The following is a 23,747-nucleotide window of genomic DNA, read 5'->3' on the forward strand; positions in this document are numbered from 1 at the left end:
ATGCCAATCTCTAGGGATGGTGAAGGGTATGTAAGGATGTGGGGTTATTTTAATTGCAAAGGCCAAGGGAACTTTTTTAGGGTGCATAGTATCCTGGATCCATGAAATAATAAAAACCTGCCTGCCTCTATGGGAATTTAACACATAGGGGTTCAAATACTTATGACGCCTGTATTTTAAGGAAAACATTTATCTATTTACGATACATTATTCATTAACATATAAAATTGGTGTCCTTAAATGTTGGATATTTCCTCATTTTTGTATTTACAGTAAGACATTAAGATCAATTTCCAAAAGATGATTTTATATTCCTCTTTATACTCAACTTTAGCATGTGTTCAAATACTTATGGAGGGCACTGTATATGAAATAAATAAATAAATAAATAACAAAGGTATAACATGTGTTCCCCCCAGCAATAACAAATAACAAATACAGTACACCTCCGCAATACATTTGTTACATTTGCCCCCCCCCCCCCCCCCCCCCCCTTAGCTCACGTTAGCATCAGGGTTTCTGTTTTGCTGTAGTAACCTCTGCCGTCGTCCGCCACCCTGGTCTCTCGCGTTTCGTAGCCATGACTTAATTTCTTTTTCAACATTAGATGCCTGTGGCATCTCACCAACAAATCCAACTCTCCTCACAGCATCTGAATGGGTGTTAAAAAATAGCAACGCTTTACTTGAGGTTTTCGACAGAGTGACATGAACCTGTCACTAACATGACACATCATCATGAACATGTAATAACACTTGATGACATTACATTGGCATTACATGGTTTCTACATTCTTATACTACTTTTATAGTAAGCACCACTGGGGTCGTTATCTGCACGTTGGAGGAACATCATTCCACTGTCAACTGGACAACTACAGAATTTCTTGATGGTTTCAAGTTGTATTCATTTATTTATTTTTAAATCATGTACTCCTGTCCTGCAGAATGTCAGAGCAGTATAAGGCAAATTTGGCTGTCTATGTTAAAAGAGAATGCCGGTGTAGCTATAGACTATTCTGGAAAATGAACAAAGACTGCATATGCATAATAATTTGGAATGCAGTTTGCCGGGGAGCAGAATTTCAAGCAGACGTTCAGGCAGGCCGGAGAAGACCGCCTCCTAGTTGTAGCTAAATAGCCAAATCGCTGTTTTAAACTACAGAAAGGCTCAAAGTTAGCCTGATTACCATCGACTTTCAAAGGCTCTGCGAGACTTTAGTCTGACCAAGGGCCTGTGCTAACACGGTTTCTCCAAGCGCTGGTTGACCCGCCTCCTTTAAGTGCCTCGATTTGCTACTGGTCGATGTCAGAAAGCGGTTTGCCGAGTTTAAACCAACAACAACACTCTTTCCTCTGCCTTGAACACGCCTCTACCCAGAGCCACTGCTCAAAGTTGATTGGTTCTCGACCAAAGGGGACAGTTCCGCAGATTTCGGGAACTCAGAAATCCTTCCCGATTAGCAGTTGACCAGACCAGCGACAGCAAAAGCCGAAGGTGTTACGTCACTGGGACGGCGTGCCAGGCTAGCTCAAAGTAGTCCCACTCTTCGTTGACAGTATAATGACATTTCCAACATTTAAAAAGAGGGCTGAGGCAAAACAACGTATAATCACGTTTTAACACACCTGGGGCCTCATGTACAAAGCTTGCGTACGCACAAAAATGCTGCGTACTCTAAGTCTCACGCTCACGTCCGGATGTACAAAGACTGACTTGAATGTGAGAATGTGCGGTCCTCCACGCAAGCTTCATGCCTGGCGTACGCACATTTCCAGTGTGTATCGTCAGTTGGCGACACATAGAGGCAATGCAGCGCAACAACATTAGTTGATCACGAATCAAGGCCTTTATTTGCACAGCATATTAAAAATAGCACTTCGAAATAGGCATATGTTTCTAGATAATTGGCCATGCAACATGCGTTAATAGTACCAAACTATGCAACAGCCTATATCTGCAATTAAAACTGTAGTCTTATCAGAGGATATCAAGAATTAGGTAGCCTAATGTGAAACGTATAGAGATAATGCCTATATTTAGTTCCATACATGATTATTCACTTGCTTATCAAACATTTCAGATTTCGAAGAGCTTTCCTTCCTCGAAATCTGTGATGAATGTGGTCGGCTTCACGCATATGTCCATGTCTAAAACATTTTCCGGGTGTTTTAACATATTTCCGACAGTTTTCAGTAAAACAAAAAACAAATGGGACAAGATGATCCGCGTGAATAGCTTAGTGCGAATTGAAGCAATTTCCCTGACTGACTGCATAGGCTACTTTGACTTTCCTCGAGTAAGCATTCACATTATTGTTGTAACACTTGTGCAAAATATAGGAATATGATCCAGAAATCGTCGTGGCAAAGCGTGGATAAACTTACTATGGGTGCGCGATGCGTGTTCTTACTCGGACACGTGTGATTTAATTACCTTTTAATTATTGCAGTTATTTTGTAATGCTTGAAATGCCCAACAAACCGCGTTATGTGAACCTTGTCACTTGCAGACTGACCAATGAATCTGCCACGGTCTCTGACCCTTGTAGCCACTGCCACGCTCTGCCTCTACTGTTTTTTTTTTGTTATTAATTACAGATGATAAAGACGTAGGCTACTGTCTTTACCATGTTGTCTGATAAGAGCACTTCTACCTCGCAATCGCTGGTAATAAACGTTTAATACTTTTTCGATTTGATTATATAAATTATTACATTTTGTAGCAGGTTCAAGAACGGATGGATCCACAAATGATTTTTTTCTCTTATTAATATTGTGGGATAAGGCGTTTTGCCTTCGCGGAGGTCTGAGTTTTCGAGTGGCCTTCTAGTTAGCATATCAAAATGAGTGTGATTGAGGGAGGAGAGGGGGTGGAGTATAATGCTCATGCCAGTGGCGGCTGGTGGTTATAAAAATAAGGGAGGAAGGAAGGTGCACTTGATCGGTGTTAGTGGCAAATGTGAGGTTGTGATGGTGTTGGTGGCATATTGGCAAATGTGAGGTTGTGATGGTGTTGGTGGCATATGTGAACAATAGAGTATGTAGGCCGCCTACCCAGACATTTAAACCACCGTTATGCACTTGAGCAAGGCATTTAACCTCAAATTGCTCCAGGGACAATGATCTTTGTTATATAATTGACATATGTAAGTCACTTTGGATAAAAGTGTCTGCTAAATTAATAAATGCAAATGTTAACACTTGGAGGTCCGGGGCCTTTTCAGGCACTTTGAGGCAGCTAGCTATACCTTGAGATTTTTAAGTTTTTCATCTAACTAAAAACATCTATGCAAAAGTGGCACATATGGTTATATTCAAGAGATCCTCCAAAATAATTATATGAGAGTAAAGTGGATGTAATGAAATTACTTTTTATAATAATTCAGTGTAAACACAACTATTTAAAAAACAATTTTCAAAGGTCAAAGGTCAAAGGTATAAAAATACACTATAAATATATATCGAGCTAAGACTTTTGAAGTTTAAACCTTGAAAACAATGGTGTTGGCTCCATATAAGTAATAAGAACATTTAAAAATGTTATGTAGTTTTACTACAAATTGGAAAAAAGTCAGACTAATGGGTCACTTAGTGTGTGTCTCTTTCAAATGCAAATTACTGTAAGTTGAATGGGCCTGCTGCAGGTGAGAGGACTGAAATCCTAGGGTTTTCTTTTATTGTTTTTACAAAGTGCCATTGATACATTCTCTTTTAACTAGTTGATTAAAGGTTTATGGTGTCACTTATATGTTTCTAGGACAAAAAAACTAGCAAAGATTGACATGTGTGTTTGGAACAGTTTTTCAAATCCCCAGGGAGGGATTTAGACTCCAGAGGGTTAATCAATCTAGTTCTGGGAAGTCAGGAAAAATGTTTTGGATATTGCCGAAATGAGATCGTTTTGTATGGTTTTAGACATGCCTGTAAATAGTGACGAATTGTTGTCTGTATCAGCCCCCTCGTCATGCCCCCTGAAAGACAGTTCTTGCATGCCCAGATAGGCAGTAGCATTAATCAAACGCTTCACAGGCTCCCTGTTCTGGCGCACCTTTGCATTATGCTGTGCAGTCTGCAACCGCACACCTTCGTCCATAACCTGATCAATTGGCATTGTGCCCAGCAATGACAATCGGATTACAGCTTCAATGTGCTCATCACACAAATCGTGGCGTTTTGTTGCCCTATCCAAATTTCCAAATTGGCGTTTTGTTGCCCTATCCTGGCTATCCAAATATCCAAATTGTCAGTAAATCCCTGAACTGTCCACGTTCGTGACTTCCCCATTAGCAGGCAAGGCCAGCAGTATAGCCGACTGTTTTCTGTGCTACCAGTTAGTAGCCACGAGTATTTGTCATACCATGTAGCATTCACTACACTAGATTTAGCATTACGATCTTTTTTTGGAATATGGATTTTTGGAACTGGTCTTCCTGCTGCTTTGATCCTAACCTTTGCACTGTAATTGAATGTGTAAAATGGTTTGTTCAGTAAAAACATGGACAGCGTCCTCTGATGCCATTGTAGTATTTATTTCACGAGCAATTAGCAATGTAAAACAAGCCTCCCGTTCAACACAATATTCTTCTCGTTGTGGTGGACGCAGGCAGATCACGGTCTTGCACGGTGTAATCCAGAGGAGCTAGCTGCTTATTGGTTCACCGTTGGCGCTAAATTCCAGAGCCTCTGGCTAGACCCGCCCACTCCAACGGAGGAGCTTCCTCCCTTGCCCATTGAAAACGACGGGGTTCACGAGCCGCTGGGGTCTGAGAAGTTTATAATGGACTTCAATGAGGGGTTTGAGGAGGAAGCTCCTCCGTACAGTAATTTTGCATTGCGATAGGGGGTGCTGTTGGCATTTTGACCTAGGAGAACGATTTTAGCTCATTCAACGTGTCCAAATAGTAATATTAAGAATAATTTATCAGATAAAAAAAAAAAAAAAAAATCCCTGAAGTTTTAGGGAGGTTGTTCCTCCCTTTCCTCAATGGAGGAGCCTCCTCTGGCTCATGCATGTGCGCTTAATTTCACGTTATTTGGGATGTACAAAGGAAAGCTGCGTGGATTGCTGCGTACGCATGGTTTCATACATCTGAATTTTTTTGTGCGTACGCTTCTTTCCAGATTTTCGCGTACGCAATGTTGTAGTAAGAATTCCATGCAAGTCTTTGTACATGAGGCCCCAGATCTCTCATTTACTCAAGAATTTAGAAAATTAAATAATAATAATAAAAATAATACCACCGAATGACAAGGTGTATAAGGTATACAAGAAATACACTATATTGGCAAAAGCATTCGCTCACCTGTCTTGACTCACATATGAACTTCGGTCACATCCCATCCTTAAAGGAATATTCCGCCATTTTTGGAAATATTTTCCACCTCCCCTTGAGCAAAACGATCGATATTTCCCTTTTTCCCGTTCATCCAGCCATTCTGTGAGTCTGGCGATACAACTTTTAGCTTCAGCCTGGCATAGATCATTGAATCGGATTAGACCATTAGCTTCTCGCCTGCTAGCATCATGCTTAAAAGTAACTAAGATTTCCGGTAATTTTCCCATTTAAAACGTGTCTCTTCTCAAGTTAGAGTGCAATAAGACCAACTGAAAATGAAACCTGGCATTTTTCTAGGCTGATTTGACATGGAACTACACTCTCATCTGGAGTAATAATCAAGGGAAGTTGCAAACGTACCATGGGCACAGTGATATCACGCACTACTACTGCTTGTTGCCTATGGGGACTATTTTCAGATATCACTGCGCCCATGGTACGTTTGCAACTTCCCTTGATTATTACGCCAGATGAGAGTGTAGTTCCATGTAGTTCCAAGCTATGCTAGGCTGAAGCTAAAAGTTGTATCGCCAGACTCACAGAATGGCTGGATGAACGGGAAAAAGGTAAATATTAATTGTTTTGCTCGAGGGGAGGTGAAAAATTAGCTTATTTCCAAAAATGGTGGAATATCCCTTTAATCCATAGGGTTTATGATGACATCAGTCCACCCTTTGCAGTTATAACAGCTTCAACTGTTCTGTGAAGTCTTCCCATAAGGTTAGGAGTGTGTTTCTGGGATTTGTTGACCATTCTTTCAGAAGTGCATTTGTGAGGTCACACATTGATGTTGGATGAGGTGACTGGCTCTCAGTATTCATCCTAATTCATCCCAAAGGTGTTCTATTGGGTTGAGGTCAGAACTTTATGCAGGCCAGTCAAGTTTATCCACACCAAACTCTGTCATCCATGTATTTATGGACCTTGCACTGGTGCACGGGCATGTTGGAACAAGTAGTGGCCATCCCCAAATTTCCCACAAAGTTAGGAGCATGGAATTGTCCAAAATCTCTTGGTTAATGCTGAAGCATTCAGAGTTCCTTTCACTGGAACTAAGGGACCAAGCCCAGCTCAGGGACGGCCCCTTCCTGTTCCAACATGACTGTGCATCAGTGCACAAAGCAAGGTCCATAAAGATAGATAGATAGATAAAGGCATGAATGACAGAGTTTGGTGGGGATGAACTTGACTGTCCTGCACAGAGTCCTGACCTCAACCCGATAGAACACTTTTGGGATGAATTAATGTGGATACTGAGAGCCAGTCGCCTCGTCCAACATCAGTGTGTGACCTCACAAATGTGCCACTGAAAGAATTGTCAAAAAATCCCAGAAACACACACCTAAACTTTGTGGAAAGTCTAAGAGTTGAAGCTGTTATAGCTGCAAAGAGTGGACTGACATCATAATAAACCCTATGGATTAAGGATGGGATGTGACTGAAGTTCATATGTGAGTCAAGACAGGTGAGCGTCAGGGTCCGGTTCGCCCTGTCGGTCCTTATTTTCCCGATAATGACCAGCGTTCTATACATTATCCCTTACGTATATACAGCAGTGAAAATAAGTATTGTACATGTCACATTTTTTTCAACAGTTATGTCTGACTGGACTACTGACATGAAATGTATTAACTTAAAAAAATCTACACAAGTAAAGAAATCAGAACTTTAAACCCCCAAGTAACGATTACCGGTGTAACGGTAAACAATGATTAAAAATGTTGACGATAACAATTACCGCTTTCATTTCAAATATCATAATTATCACGGTTGATTACCACGGTGTGGAAACCGTGTGTTTAATCTTTCCCAGCTTTACCCAAGGCTGCTTTTGACATAGGCCTGGTAGGCCACAATGAAACAAAACTAGTATTTACCAGGCATTTCCTGAAAAGGCATGTAGACTCTTCCCTGAAGAAAAGCGGCAGTCCTTCCAGGGCTATCCTTCTCCTATGTGCTGTGATATCTGCCACCTGCACATACTGTAGATGGAGATACAGAAAGAATGACAATATTTGACACAATTCCCAATTGGTGTTTAATTTAGCTATAGACTGCATCAGTTACAGGAAATTTCCCACGGGAAATTTGTTGGTTTAGGTTGAGATGGTCACTGTACTATCAGCAGGAAAAAGAACAAGAACACTTGGTACAACATATACTAAATAGCAGACCAACTGCTAAAGTATTACAAAGCCATTGTAATTTTTACTCTTAATTCATACATGATGCAGTTTACAGCCTATGCTTGTGGACAGCCGTGGCCTACTGGTTAGGGCTTCGAGCTTGTGACCGGAGGGTTGCGGTTCCATCCCCGACCAGTCCACGGCTGAAGTGCCCTTGAGCAAGGCACCTAACCCACCTCGCTGTGCTATGTGTGTTCACTAATTCGGTTAAATTGGGTTAAATGCAGAGAACGAATTTCCCTCACGGGATCAAAAAAGGATATATACTTATATACTTCATGAGACTCAATTACAGCATACAGTTGTGGGTTCTGTTCTGTTTATGCCGATGAAACGGCAGTAAGTCTAGAGGGGAAAAATTGGGCATACACTGACTGCCAAATACCTGACTTGTGTTGAATGATGATGGCTCGGTGATGCAATATGGCATCTTTGCTTCCTCTGGAAAACATGCAGCATGTGTAGGGGAAGATGGATTCATTAAAATACTTAGGGAGTCCTAAGAGAGGATTGGAGGCCATTGCCCATTAGGAATGAGCTAAGATGCATTTGCAACAGGTTAAAACACATATGTGCTCTTCCAAATATGAAAGACACTTGTTATGAAGGTGTTGAATAAGTGTGAGACTGCACTAGTTCTTTTTTGGTGTCAACTTGTGTCAAATTGAGAGAAAACACTTGTTGAGCTATTTAAATTGTGCTGGTTTGATTTGCTTACTGAAAACATTGAAAGTATATGAATTTTGTAACATTTGCAGATAACCTGATCAAATGTTCCTGTTCTATTGCCTATGCACTTGACCATGACCAGATATTTCCTTTAAGCTTATAAACAATGTGCAAAAAATACATAGATAGACAAATAGATATACACAGACATGCAGAGAAATACATTAATACTTGCCTCATCATTGAGAAACAGAGCAGGCCATATTTGACTAATTTCTCTGATATGGGAATCAACCTCCACAACATCTTGATGGCAAAGAGAAAGGTGGACTGCATCACTCTAGGACTGAGACAAGAGGACAACTTATATTTCTGTAATCGAGTAAAAGTATAAACAACTGAAAGTATATCAATGTTGCATTCGGCTATTGCCACAAATGTAGCCCATCATCGGTCGTTCCTCTGTTCAAATAGCAAGTTCGACTGCAGAGCTGAACACTGTCCCAGATAAAAGTATTCCAAATGCTTCAAAAGGTAATCATCAACAAAGTTATCCCTCAAACAACATTTAACCTGCGTGCGGTCCAGTCCTGCACACTCCGTGCTTGATCCCGTCAACCACATAGTGGCAGTTGTCACTGACTAGCACGACCATATATGGCTCTATTGATGTCTAATAACGTTCAACACAGTTACCTTACGTTACCAGATGGTAGCTAGCATACAAAGCTACAGAAACGCCTCCGTTGTTGCATGAGTGAATGTTTTAGGAACAACATGTTCATTAGGGAAACAGTCAGTGACAAAAGATTAAATCTTACCACAACATATCAAGCTAGTATTACCATTAGTTGAGTTGTATAAAGAGTTGAGTTATGGCTAACAACTAGACATAGCTAACTATGGCTAGTTATTAACAGCATTTGGCTAGTCAAATGATTATTTCTTAATCATAATTAATCAACACGACACGGAATGTTCAAGACTGTCATTTAAAACAATGAATACTGTATAGTTTGATTAAATGTTTTACTTACGTTTAAGTATGTAGTCGTTCGTTTTCGAAAGATAGTTTCAAATGTTGTTTGTCTGTGTGAAGTCTGCCAAATCCCTGGCCGAATCAAGCGCACGTGAAATCCCATTGATAAACAAAATGCGCATGCGCCAATTTCATGTGTCTGCAGCAGATTTTTGCACTGATAAAGTAAATCAAATGTTGAAGTAGTCAACTGAATTCTACAAGTTTGCAACAAGAAATTACAAAAAATATAATGTAAGTGTTTTTTCCACCTTAGTTCACCACGTCTTTCTGATTATTTGAGATACTTACTTACAAACCTTATTTGTCAAAACAAATGGCAAGGATTAGTGTGAAAGGATCTTTACTTAGACCCCTTTAAGAATCATTTTATCAGACTTGAAATTTGGTAGATTAAAGTGCATATTGTGCCTATAATCCTATATTGAAAAATAAGGCATTTTCAAAGATGAATGAATGTTACCACCATAGATTACAAACCATTTTCATCTTAACAACAATCTTCCTTGTCATTCTTAACAGTCCTTTAGGTTTACATAAACAGTCTTCATGAGGAAAATGGTATGATTTACAAGCATTTCTTTTAAATAAATAAAACACATACTATACATTTGAAGGGGGAACATATACCTGGCGGCCAGCACCATTCAATAGACAGGTAGACACAAACCAATCAATACACAAAACAAGACAGACACCAAGCTATATTAGCTTTGCTATATTAGCTTACAAAAATTTAGTTTGTAGATACATTGTTTTTGTGCTACAGATAGCTACAGATACTGTAAGTCCCTGAATTCTGGTTCCAGGTATTTTGAACTATTCTTCCATCCAAAATGTCTCCAGTTTATTCACATTTGATGACTACTGAGCATGGATAGTCTACTGTACTTCAAATCAACCTATACATTGAGTATAATATATTGAGTAATCTCATTGGTTAAATTTGACTAATATATTAGTACCATATGGAAACAACCTACCATTGACTTTGTTTAATTATAACCAATATACTATGGTTATTGCCTGTGCTTACACAAAGAAGCCATGAACATTAAAAAAGGTATTTATTTATCTACGTTGTAAAAGCAACCATATATCTTGTACAGTTTACATAACTTCTCATTAACTCATTCCAAACATCACTATACAAATTCAAATGTGTCTGAAAGAAGAACATTGTACGTAGGCCTATCATTATTTCATGGTCATTTTTTGACCTGGTTTAAACTCAACTTAGACTCTTTATGCAGGTGAGTAAAACATAAAACACTACCATTTAAAGCAGCCACAATGTGCTAATATGCTTAAGAAAATACTTGCATAATAGGTGACCAACAGTAAATATACCTTCCCATGAATATTTGACAATGTTCGCAATCGAGAACAAAATGTTTATTGCTTTCAACTAAGCTTACGTTGTGCTTAAGAACAACATAAGAACATTCATGTTTGGTTTCACACCATAGTGAATGGAGAGGAGAATATATTGTCTTTGGTGTGGTGTAATGAATCATGCAGCAATATTTTGGAGAAACATCCATCTTTTATGGATGAAATGACGTGTGAAGAAGAATATCCTTTATAGGACAATAAAGACTCTATATCTCCAAAAACACTCAGCAATCTTACAATGGTTTGTTATAACATCAGAAAATTAGACACACAGCCTTACAACTGGGTGGAATAATGTGTGCCATTAAAAAGGCAAGAGTCTAAAAAGACACCAAAGTTCACTCTGGCAGAAAGCCAGCATATTGTTAATGTTCGGGACAGGCTTGTGCAAAATACTAGCCTAGAAATCTAGACGCCCCTAGCGGCAGCAAATCTAATTGGCTGCCCGGGTCAGTCTAGGAACTCTAGCTTGGGAGCTGGGCATTGGCAGAATCACCAGACTAATCACATCGTGTACAGTCGATGGGCGGGCTTAACATAACAGACCTCTGAAGTTCGCCTACAAAAAAGCTGGCATTTTTAAAATTCGGTATCTGCCGATTTTTCCTATGGGAAAATAACATGGGAATTTTGAATTATCGCACCTGTTAAACTCTCGCGGGGACGATAAAGTCTTAAATGCAGACGTTTTCCTGAACACACTTTTGTCCTCTGCCTTCTTGTGCATACTGTGATCTCCGGTAGGCCTACGTGAAGTCAGCACACTTTCATTTTTGCTACCCCAGAGCTAACTTAATGGCAAGTTGCATCGCAAGTTAGCTCTGGGGTAGCAAAAATCAAAGTCTGCCGCCTTCGTGTACCGGAGATCACAGATTCCTATCGAAGGCAGAGGACAAAAGTGTGTTCAGGAAAACACCTGCATTTCCGATTTTGTCATCCCCGCGAGTTTAACAGGTGTGATAATTCCAAATCCCCATGTTAATTAACCATAGGACAAATCGTCAGATACCGTAACTCCTTATATGGGCAAAGATGGTAGCTTTTTTTGTGGGTCTATAGACCTCTGAAGTTCGCCTACAAAAAGGATCCAAAGCTGCCATCTTTGCCCATATAAGGAGATCCGGGAGTTAATTGAAGCTAACTGCCTATGGCAAGTTGCATTGTAAGTTAGCTCTGGGGTAGCAAAGATCAAACTGTGCCGTCTTCACCTACCGAAGATCACAGTATCCACTAGATGTCAGTGGACAAAACTGTGTAGCGAAAAACATCTGCATTTCCAATGTCATCATCCCCGCGAGAGTTTAACAGGTGCGATAATTGAAAAAACCCATGTTATTTTCCTATAGAAAAAATCTGAAGATACCGGATCTCCTTATTTGGGCAAAGATGGTGGCTTTTTTGTAGGCGAACTTCAGAGGTCTATGGTGACTGACATGCGACCAGAAGTTGCAACGGTTACACATCATGCTACTTGAAAACAAGAAGATGATTCGTTTAGCGTTATCCTATTGCGTGGAGAAGGAATTTGAAAGACAACTGTTTATCCCACCCCTCCGATTGAGTCCTGCCTAGGGTTATCTTGATGTGGGTCTGGCTGGTCAGGCTTAGCCTGATTGCCATCGACTTTCAAGGCTCTGCGAGACTTTAGTCTGACTAAGAGCATGTGCTAAACAGTTTCTCCAAGCGCTTGGTTGACCCGCCTCCTTTAAGTGCCTCGATTTGTTACTGGTCAATGTCAGAAAGGGGTTTGCCGAGTTTAAATCAATAACAACTCTGCCTTGAACACGCCTCTACCCAGAGCCGTTGGAGCTGCTCAAAGTTGATTGGTTCTCGACCAGAGGGGGCAGTTACGCAGTTTTGCGGAATTCAGAAATCCTCCCCGATGAGCAGTTGGCCAGACCAAAGCCATCGATATCTCAAAGTTGCGACAGCCGTTGACTTCCATCTTAAAGCCAGATTAGAGCGGTCACGTGGTTAGTGGGTAGACTCAGTAGTTCCCTCGGTCCCTGGTTTACTATGGGATTGACAGCAGCGATCGCATTGATATTTACGGTAAATACTCGATGAAAATTACTGTAAACTGCATTTCCACATATATTACTCAATGAAAATGCATTATTATGCACACGACTATAAGTCATGTAGAAAAGTCTTAATATAACACCTGAGATATTCATCCATTCTCAATGGAATAGTTCCCGGATGTGCCGCCATTGTTTGTACACGGGAGTCAATGGTAGTGTCGCAACTTTGAGATATCGATGGCTTTGGGCCAGACCAGCGACAGCAACGCCGAAGGTGTTAGGCTACGTCACTGGGAGGGCGTGCAAGGCTAGGTCAGGCTAGCACAATTCAGAATTGAATTGAGAATGACTTATAAATTCCAATTCAATTCTTGAGTTTGAATATGAATTGAGGTCAAAAACAGGATGTAGAATTACAATTCAAATTTAATACAGGAAGTAGAATTTAATTCAATGAAAGTCATGTACATAATTTAAGGAGTTTCCTGTTGGGCTTTTTCCAGTAGGACTAATAGCCTGTTTGATTTGCATTGAGCTCAATGAGCATCAAACAGGCTAATAGGCCTACTGGAAAAAGGACCATGCCAATCTCTAGCTATGGTGAAGGGTATGTGATGATGTGGTTTAATGTTTACTCATTTTTTAAATTATTTTTTGGTTATCAGTAGACAATGGCCCTTATTTATCAACAGAGCGTAGAAACCAGTGTATATATCTGAGCGCAGAAATCATCTTACGACGGGGCTCACGCGTGATTCATCAAACTTTCGTATCACTCCAATTCCAGCGTAAGAATAAACGTGTGTTGATAAATGTGGCGGCTGGAAACAAGGTGATATTTAAATATCACACCCCTATATTATGCTCGTTTTAATGGCCTCGCCCCTAGAATTTGCGACATGAAGGTGCATTATATGTCCAAAAGAGATCATCATGATCTCGAGCCACAGTGACGTCCAGCTAAACCTTGTTAATTTTAACTGCTAGAAGCTGTCATGAAGGAAGGCGGAAAACTAGAGCGATTTAAGTGCAACAGACTTTATTTTCGCAGAGAGAACACATCATACATACATTCATTACAAAACCTTACGACACTGAAATTTGCCCTTTGAAAATAATTTAAAATATATAATTCATGAATGTTGCGTTTGCCAAAGAGAATATAATCATCTCCTATATGGCTATCCTAAGCCATAAAATGTGTCAATATAATATGCTACATTACAGCAAATAGGCTGCACATGTACAGGAAAGGTGTTATGTCCGAGATAGTCCATCAATTCAGCACGGTGCTATGCTGCCTGAAACTTGCGTACGCGAGTTCAGGCTAGATGTGAGATTTGAGCGTTTAGCACCGATCACGTTTACATTGATACTTTGCGTGGAAACAAGCGTACGCTGGTTTTACGCCTGTTTTTGGTCGTACGCACGTTTCATAAATGAGGGCCATTGTTAGGCTAATTCACTATCTCAAGACTCGTCATGGATATAACACATTTTTTTTACAGTCTATGGTGTGTGTGTGTGTGTGTGTGTCGGTACGCAAGCTGAGTCAGTAGCCTATAAGTTAGCAACTTTGAGGTTGCAATGCAACTTCCCATTGCCAACCAACTAAGTTGCTAACAGGTTAGCAAATATGGTTTTGGGAAAAGGATTCAGACACTTTCAAGAACAACCAGACAGACGACATCTGGGTTGCCAACTCTCACGCTCCCGCCGTGACACTCACGATTTCAGCATCAATCTCACGCTCTCACGCAGACACAAGAAATGTCACGCCAAAATCCATTCTTCTTTTTCTTCAACCCGTTCATAATCAGTTGGTGACTAGACCACAGCAGATCATAGCCTATTGTAGACAGAAGACGAACTTAAGGCATGTATAGGCTATAGGCTATAGGCTCTTTAGATCAATAGCAGGTATAGGTATAATATCTGTCTACAACGTTCTCAGCGCAGAGAAATTATTTGCGGCGGGCGAAGTGCAAAATGCGCACCATTCGTTTCTGTCGGATTGCTCACGAAGTTCACACTGATATGAATGACATTTGACAGAGCGCAATCTTTCTGATGGCAGTTAATGCAATTAATGCAATTAATGAAGCCATTCAGTAGCCTATTCCAGTTTTTAAATTGCAATAGGCCTACATTTCTACTTGTTCTCCAACTTCAGGCAGTAGGCACTGACAGTAACAAAGTTATGTCCGCTTTGTTAACTTGACAGCGAGCGAAGATATTCTATTCTGTCAAAAGTAGGGCCACTGCTGATGAGCTATTCAACATTCTCAACAATTACCCTAGTCTACCTGGCAGAACATGACATCAAATGGGAAAGCTGTGAGGGACTCGGATGGCGCACATACGATAGCAGGTAAAAGAAATGGCCTGCAGACCGTGATAGAGGGGGTAGCGCCCGATGCGCAACGGACGGACTGTTTCATTCAGGGAAGCGCTCGCGTCAGGGCCTGACCTGACCTGACTGAAATTTTGAACGAGGTTGTGCTTCATTTAGCCTATAACACAATGGTAGCCTATAGTTGGCCCTATTTCTGTAATTTTGGAAATCATCTTTTTTTGAAGCAAGGATTAACACCTTGTCAATGACAAAAACTGACAATATTGGTCATTGATTTAGATTTTTATTTTCTCTATTTCTGAACTGATATTTAGGCCTATCTGTAGCCTAACTGTTACTGAGGTATATTTAGCAAGTGACGTTATGTCAATAAATTTGACAATTTTGAGCTTGACCTAGGCTACTACTTTTTTAGAGTGATGATGATGGACAGGTGGGGGTCGAGAAAGCCCCCTTGATCAAAGTGGGGAATGAAAGAAAAAGTTTGAGAACCACTGCAGGCTATGTAGCGCCCCAAAATAATTAACTAGGTTACTGCTCTTCCACTTGTTTAGTTTTATTTTATTTTTTTTACTAGAAAACAAGCATTAGCATCCCAAATCAAATCAAGAGATATTAAAATTATTAACTGATTGTCAATATCAAAACAATTGTGACACATTAAAATTCTTATAATGTTTTTCACTGGCTATGGCTCCTAACTGATGCATGAGATATATAGACCTAAATGTATGTATGGATAGATAGATAGATAGCCTAGCCTACAGTACAGCCTCCTGTAAATAGCTATATTGTATTGGATGTGAGTTGTATCGGTCTACAACACCACTAAATGACATTGAGAAACCCATGCTGATATATTATATTCACCTGTGTAACAACCATGTTAGTATATGTTGTGGTCTAGGCGGCCCGTGTGTCTGGCAAGGGGCCTGCACTTAACGATTGTGCTGATACCTTTTGCAACCCCCCCCCCCCCCCACCCCCAACTTCACAAAATCTCACTCCAGCCAAACACCCAAAGTTGGCAACCCTGCATCTCTGCCTCCTCACCAAAGGCAGTTGAAAGTTGCTGCATCACTTGGTGAGGGAGGGCTGCTGATATTGAGACTTGAGGTGACCGTATCGGTCACCCCGATATCCCCTTCCCCAACAACACACGTGACTGTTTGTAGGCCTTTTTTGTTTCCAGAAAAGGTACATGTTATGCTACCTTGGGGCTAAAGTTCGATCAAAGTACATGCCAAAATGTGAAGGCCACCTTAGAAAACAAAAATAGCCCCCAACCATTAGGCTATCCCTTTTTCTGACATTGGCTTTCAACTAATACAGATAGCCTAAGTAGACTATTCAACCAAAAACATTGATTGATGAATAACCAATTGATTGGTTATGAGTAACATCTTGGTTAAAACCAGAATGTCTAATAAGGGACGGGCTCTGGTTAAAACAACCAATGCTGGCTTTACCAATGATATTAGTATTTGAACAATCTGTTTTTAGAGTGTAGAGTAATATCAGGGACAGAATATCAAAATATTCACTGAACGATGCATACTGTATTTTGTTTTTGGTTTGCAATGCCTTTGTACATTGGTTGGTCAAAAAAAAAAAAAAAAATCCTATGAGTGAGGGCTGCCCACAAAAAACCTGCATGGGCCCAATGGTACAAAAGTTCACCTGCGTGAAGCTGGCCCCCCATGTTATTCAAAAATGATTAAAAACACTGTTATTCGTTTGTGCTACGTTTGTGCCGGTTTGTGCCGTAAAAATTATCGTTTGTGCCGTTAAGGGTTTTTAAGTAATTCAACTTTACATTTTCTGGCCAGTGACGTCACTCAGCCCCCCATACATGTCCAAATTTCCCCAAAATGGTCTCAATCGTTTGTGCTACGTTTGTGCTGGTTTGTGCCGTTAAAAGTAACATTTGTGTTGCTATGTTTTTTAAGCTATTCCACTTAATTTGTTTCACGCGTGACGTCACCCAGCCCCCCATCAATGTCCAAATCTTCCAAAAATGGTCTCAATCGTTTGTGCTACATGTGTGCTGATTTGTGCCGTTAAAAGAAACATTTGTGCTACTATGTTTTCCACGTTATTATGGTTTATTTATTACTCGCGTGACGTCACCAGCCCCCCATCAATGTCCAAAACTCCCAAAAATGGTCTCAATCGTTTGTGCTACGTTTGTGCTGATTCAATCAATGCCCCATCAATGTCCTTATCGATTTACGGTGCTACCCTCTTTACTTGGCTGTTTCTGCTGCCCAGAATTTTATACACCAGTTGCTGGTGCGTAACGTCAGAATTGCTATCGCTACTGTGGATTACTGCTACCTTAACTCTGTGAGCTAACTGTGGCTACTTGTGGACTCTATCGCTACTGTGGATTACCTGAACTCTGTGAGCTAACTGTGGCAACTGGGACTCCCCGAACTAACAGGCCTATGTGAGAGTGTGTGTGTGTGTGTGTGTGTGTGTGTTGTGCGTGTGTGTGCGGGCATAGTTAGCCCCAGGCCGGGGTTAATGGCCAGTCCCTTCCCCTAGCATAACTCCGCCATAGAGAGGGCTGTTTTAGGTGGGTTGTGTGTGGATGAATGCAGGGTGGGTGCATTCGGGAGGTTGGGTTGTGTGTGTCAACTTTAAATAAATTGTAAACGTGACTCCCTGTCTATGTGTGATTTGACTCCTCCTCCGACCACGAAACAAATATTACAATATTCTCTAAAATAAGCAAAAGTTTTTGTTTGGCCAATGCATCAAAATGACAGAGCGTTGCGCACTGCCCGCACACAAGCAGCATTTAGGCAGCTAGCCTACTTGAAGTCGTCTCCAAGGCCACCAGTTAATTCTGGTTACAGCAATTCTGACGTTACGCACCAGCAACTGGTGTATACAATTCTGGGCAGCAGAAACAGCCAAGTAAAGAGGGTAGCACCGTAAATCGATAAGGACATTGATGGGGCTGGGTGATGTCTAGCATAAGGTAAAACTGCTGGACAAGCCCCCTGGCTAACCTCTACATAGTAGGCAACACAAACATTTAATGAAATAGATCAGCACGCACGTAGCACAAACGAGCGCAACTATTTTGAGGAGATTTGGACGCTGAATGGGACTGAATGACGTCACGCCTGTAACAAAGCGTGATTACTTAAAAAGCATAGCTGAACAAATGTTATTTTTTTTACGGCACAAATCAGCACAAGCGTAGCACAAACGATTGAGACCATTTTTGGGAGTTTTGGACATTGATGGGGGGCTGGTGACGTCACGCGAGTAATAAATAAACCATAATAACGTGGAAAACATAGTAGCACAAATGTTTCTTTTAACGGCACAAATCAGCACACATGTAGCACAAACGATTGAGACCATTTTTGGAAGATTTGGACATTGATGGGGGGCTGGGTGACGTCACGCGTGTAACAAATTAAGTGGAATAGCTTAAAAAACATAGGAACACAAATGTTACTTTTAACGGCACAAACCAGCACAAACGTAGCACAAACGATTGAGACCATTTTGGGGAAATTTGGACATGTATGGGGGGCTGAGTGACGTCACTGGCCAGAAAATGTAAAGTTGAATTACTTAAAAACCCTTAACGGCACAAACGATAATTTTTACGGCACAAACCGGCACAAACGTAGCACAAACGAATAGCAGTGTTTTTAATCATTTTTGAATAACATGGGGGGCCAGCTTCACGCAGGTCAAAAGTTCCTCTGGGCCAGAATGGGCTAGCCCACACTGGGCCAGCAGGGGCTTTCTGGGGGCAATCAGCTAATTGTGGGCTGCCCAAAGAGAGCCCACAGAGAGCCCAAAGGTTTGGTCCTGACCTGGGCAAGCCCACGCTGGCCCTGCATGGGTTTGTATGGGTTTGGCCCTAGCCCACACTACCCGAAGAAATACCGCATGGGCCCCATATGGGCCCCGCAAGGGCGTGTTTGCTGGGTTACGTTAGCGTTAAACCAAATTAAACTTTGCTCATTTTAAACTCTGAGTTTAGCTTTAATTAAAAAGGTAACAAAGCCCAAGTTGGACGACGTAGCTGGCGTGTAAATATGAGCAATATCTGCCGGCCAGCAAATCTTCGGATAATATCAGCAAATAAAGCTAGATAAGTAGGTAACTTATGGAAGTATGTTTTCACTGAATAGACTAGGTAACTGCATAAATAAAGCATATAGGAGCATATACAGTGAGCCTTCAGACGCCACTGTTTCGTCTTCCATTCAGCAGCACTTCAACTAGAAAACTGAAGAAGCCGTGAGAACTTCCAGAAGTCGAACGTTCCTCTTCTACGGCTGATGCTGCTTTCCTACAGTAGTTACTGTTTATGCTCAACAACACACAGTCTTACAGTAATACAGTATTTCCACAGTAGTTGACTGTGTTGTGGAAAAATAGTAGCATGCTGTTGCAAAATTGCTGTTAATTAACAGCAATTTTTTACAGTGTACTGTTTGTCCTCAATTGTTAATTTTCCAGTCACACTGCCGAAACCAGTTCTCATTCTTCGAACGGAAAGAAATTCATCTTGGGGTCAGCAAGTCCAGATGAGCTGCTCCATCTCCACTCAGTACCTGGGTGGGACATTCACCCTACAGCAGCTCTCTGGGTCCTACAGAGAGACAAAGGCAGCCTCAGGAACCTCTGCTGTTTTCACCATCCGTCAGGTGGACTTTGCCCATGGAGGATCCTACTACTGCCAGTATCAAACACGAGTGTCTGGTCGTGATTTCACCTCCTCTCGCAGTGATTCTGTCAGCTTCTCTGTGCAGGGTGAGATGTTGATGATTTGTCGAAGCTTATATCATTTACTTCTGTTCAAGCTACACCGTTTGGCTTTTGTATCCCGGAAGATATTTTCATATGTTGTGTAGCTGTAACCAGCTACAGTATTTGCTTTTTCTTCAGCACTGCATTTTACTGGTATTCAATCTACCAGGAATGTATAGTGCAGCCATTTCTGAGTGATAAGGTGACCAGCAATGCTTGTGAAGTCTTACTCGGTCAACATGGTGCATGGATTTAGTTTTTTTCAACAAAAAAATCTAAGATGTCATGAAGTTGACTATGTTGTACAATTTAGATAATATGCAAAGCTTAGATATAAGTTGCAGTGTTGTTTTTATCATACCGTTTGTCCTCAATTGTTAATTTTCCAGTTACACTGCCGAAACCACTTCTCACACTTCGAACAGAAAGAAATTCATCTTGGGGTCAGTCTGTCCAGATGAGTTGCTCCATCTCCACTCAGTACCTGGGTGGGACATTCATCCTACAGCAGCTCTCTGGGTCCTATAGAGAGACAAAGGCAGCTTCAGGAACCTCTGCTGTTTTCACCATCCGTCAGGTGGACTTTGTCCATGGAGGATCCTACTACTGCCAGTATCAAATCCGAGTGTCTGGTCGTGATTTCACCTCCTCTCGCAGTGATTCTGTCAGCTTCTCTGTGCAGGGTGAGATGTTGATGAATTGCGGTGGCTTGTATCATCACTTTTCAAGCTACATTGCTTGACTTTAGTATCCAGGAAGATATTTTCATATTCTGTGTAGCTGTAACCAGCTATTTGCTTTTCCTTCAGCACTGCATTTTACTGGTATTCAATCTACCAATAATTTATAGTGCAGCCATTTCTGAGTGATAAGGTGACCAGCAATGCTTGTGAAGTCTTACTCGGTCAACATGGTGGATTTAGTTTTCTTCCGATAAAAAGTTCTTGAATGTCATAATGTTGACTTTGCTACATTTCTTAAAGATTTCCTAGATTGACAAGGACAATTCAGAGTACATGCAAAGCTTAGATACAATTTGTAGAGTGTTATTTTTTTTTATAACATACTGTATGTCCTCAATTGTTAATTTCCCAGTTACACTGCCAAAACCAGTTCTGACCCTTCGAACGGAAAGAAATTCACCATGGGGTCAGCCTGTTCAGATGAACTGCTCCCTCTCCACTCAGGGTATCCGCCGTTCATTCCGACATACCAGCACTCCGACATTGACGTCCAATTGTCGTAGTGGAGGCATGTCTCCTTATGGGAAAAAGTCCCACCACTCCGACATTTTTTTTTTCCATGGTCGCAGTGGCGGTATTTCACTTTTTTTTTCAAACAACGTGCCATTCCGACATGAGGCTATTAATGTTACAGTTATTATTTTGCTGTCACTTCGTCCTTTTTATGGCCTAGAAGGTTGTATTTGGTATCTGTGGATAGCTCTAGCTCTCCTCTTTTATCTGACATGCAAGTCATATATTTTTGACCAGGCGTTTCACGAGTAAATCAAACGAAAGTAGCGAGCCGAAGCTATATGACATTCTTATTTGTTTGTCACTTCGTCTGTTTTTATAACACAAAAGGATCGATGTGTTTGGTATCAACGGAAAGCTCTGTTTCTCCTCTTTCATTTGATATGCTTGTCATGTCTGTGCGATGCCTGGTCCCGGAGTAATCCAAGCGAGAGCAGTGGCTGTGTGCGTGAACGCAGAGCAATATAGACTGTAAATATGATATACTTTGATTTAAATTCATGATTTTATTTTATACTTTATACTTGATCGTACAGACACGTGTCTAGTCTCGTTGGAAAGCCCCGGTTCTGCTCTTTCATGCAATATAGGTCTCATCTCGCTGTGACTAATAATCACGGAGCAATGTAACAGAGAAGAATGGGTGTGTTTTTTGACGCACTTTGCATCCGTCGGGCTCATAGGGTCCGTTAAATTGACTTGGAAAAAAATAGGATTTGTAAACTGTCGGAATGGGGGTACTAAAATGTGTCGGATTGGCAGCATGTCTAAATAGCAGCATGTCGAAATAGAGGCATGTCTAAATGGAAGCATGTCGTAGTGGTGGCATGTCTGAGTGGCAGCATGTAACCTCCACTCAGTACCTGGGTGGGACATTCACCCTACAGCAGCTCTCTGGGTCCTATAGAGAGACAAAGGCAGCCTCAGGAACCTCTGCTGTTTTCACCAGTGGCGTCACCAGCCGATTTTACCGGGGCTTCAGCCCGGGGTAATTTGAGCCGAGCCCGGGGTACATTTTTTTAATGCTTGAATCTATCAGCCAGTTTCAAAATCAACCAGCATTTGCCTGGTGCTAAATGTTGAGCACCACTAGTAGTAGGCTAAGCAAGCTATCGATTGGCATCACAATACAACACTAGCTACGTTTCTACATGGGCTAGCCCAGTGTTTGTTTCTCAATCTATGGGTACTGGGCCGCGAGAAGATTATTACCATCGGGCCGCCTGCCGACTCTCTCTGCCTTCTCCGAGAGACGCGCGGCCGCGGCCGCACCCATTCTTTTCGGTCATATTGCTGCGAGATATTTTCGCATAGAAATAACAGGCATATCATATGAAACTACGTAACCTGGCCTTTACAGTGGCACTAGCCACTGGTTTCTATGATGAACGGTTCGCGAGATACTTAGCGTTGAAAATTACAGTTACATACAAAAATGAATGTCACATGCAGTTCTGCATCATACCCATTCTTCTCTGTGAAATATCTCATGATTTCGTTACTGCCCTATGGCAAACTGCATATCAAAATAAACAGGAGATCCTACTGATTCCAATGGCGTAGGCCTATAGAATGTCTGTATAATTAGCGGTAATCACGAGAAATCCTTTTTTGAAATCACATCAAATTTCTGCATTTTTTTTCATACATCCCCATTTCCCCCACTTCAAAATAATTTATTTTTCATATCAGAAGTTGTATTCAGACCCCTGTTTGTCATATAGCCATGGCAGATGAATTAGCCTACTTATAGGCAGAGCACTATTGAGAGAAAAAATAGGCTTATCTAGCTATAGCTGTTACAACCACCCATAACACATAGTCCTACCAACGATTAGGACTATGTGTTATGGGTGGTTGTAACAGCTATAGCTAGATAAGCCTATTTTTTCTCTCAATAGTGCTCTGCCTATAAGTAGGCTATCTTGTGTTCCTTGTAAAAAATACAATGTAGGATTATAACATTATATTTTAATAGGCTACTGTAGATCCTCCATTGCCTTCTTCATTTCGCGCACCCCTTAATGTCCCCTTAAAAAAATTTCGGCGCGCGCTGCGCGCGCTGCGCGCGCGCATTGACACTAGGGGCTAAGCCCAGGTTGTCCTTAAAGTCTAGAAACGCCCCTGGTTTTCACCATCAGTCAGGTTGACTTTACCCATGGAGGATCCTACTATTGCCGGTATCAAACACGAGTGTCTGGTCGTGATTTCATGAATTTAATCGAGTCAGTACCTTCCGGAAATGTTGCTGCGGCAGCTGCGCAACGCTTCAACAACACTTTACTAACATTTCCGGAAAGGTACTGACTCGATTAAATTCATTCTGGACTCTATATCCGACCACATAAAGACGTGGGGATACTTCGGTTTGGCTTTAGGGACCCTCTACTCACTACCACGTAAGTGTAGTGTTGTTTGGAACAGTAGAAGAGGTATAAAAATAGCGTTTTGTAGTGGCGAAAGGACCTGCTCCGGTCACTTACAGGCTAACGAGTTTTGGCTAAAAACGGTGAACTCGAACTTTCTCAAAATACATCCGAATGACATGATTTTGGTGTCAACTCAACGTATGTACTCCCAATAGTCCGAAAAATTGATCTAAAGTGCATTTCACTCCGGATTATCCCTTTAACCGTGTCCTTCCGGAGTTGTTCGAGTTGCTGGGTGTCTTTGAGGTCTGCATTATACCATCGTCCGAG

The 23,747-nt window shown here is 41.3% G+C and overlaps 2 protein-coding genes and 1 long non-coding RNA gene across 6 annotated transcripts in view; 2 read left to right on the forward strand and 1 right to left on the reverse strand.

Moving 5' to 3' along the window:
• The window catches only part of LOC134076974 (deleted in malignant brain tumors 1 protein-like), a 330,477-nt gene that overhangs the window by 55,641 nt on the left and 251,089 nt on the right, over positions 1-23,747 (forward strand). The window lies entirely within an intron of this gene.
• LOC134076982 (leukocyte immunoglobulin-like receptor subfamily A member 2) overlaps positions 1-23,747 on the forward strand; it is a 69,762-nt gene that overhangs the window by 11,438 nt on the left and 34,577 nt on the right. The gene's annotated exons all lie outside the window — the stretch shown is intronic.
• Positions 505-8,144, reverse strand: LOC134076988 (uncharacterized). Its single transcript, XR_009938640.1, has 3 exons — positions 7,910-8,144; positions 7,216-7,320; positions 505-652 (listed from the first exon to the last, which is right to left on the reverse strand). It is a non-coding gene; the product is annotated as an uncharacterized LOC134076988 (long non-coding RNA).

This window comes from Sardina pilchardus, chromosome 3, assembly GCF_963854185.1.
Source record: "Sardina pilchardus chromosome 3, fSarPil1.1, whole genome shotgun sequence".
Lineage (NCBI taxonomy): Eukaryota > Metazoa > Chordata > Actinopteri > Clupeiformes > Clupeidae > Sardina > Sardina pilchardus.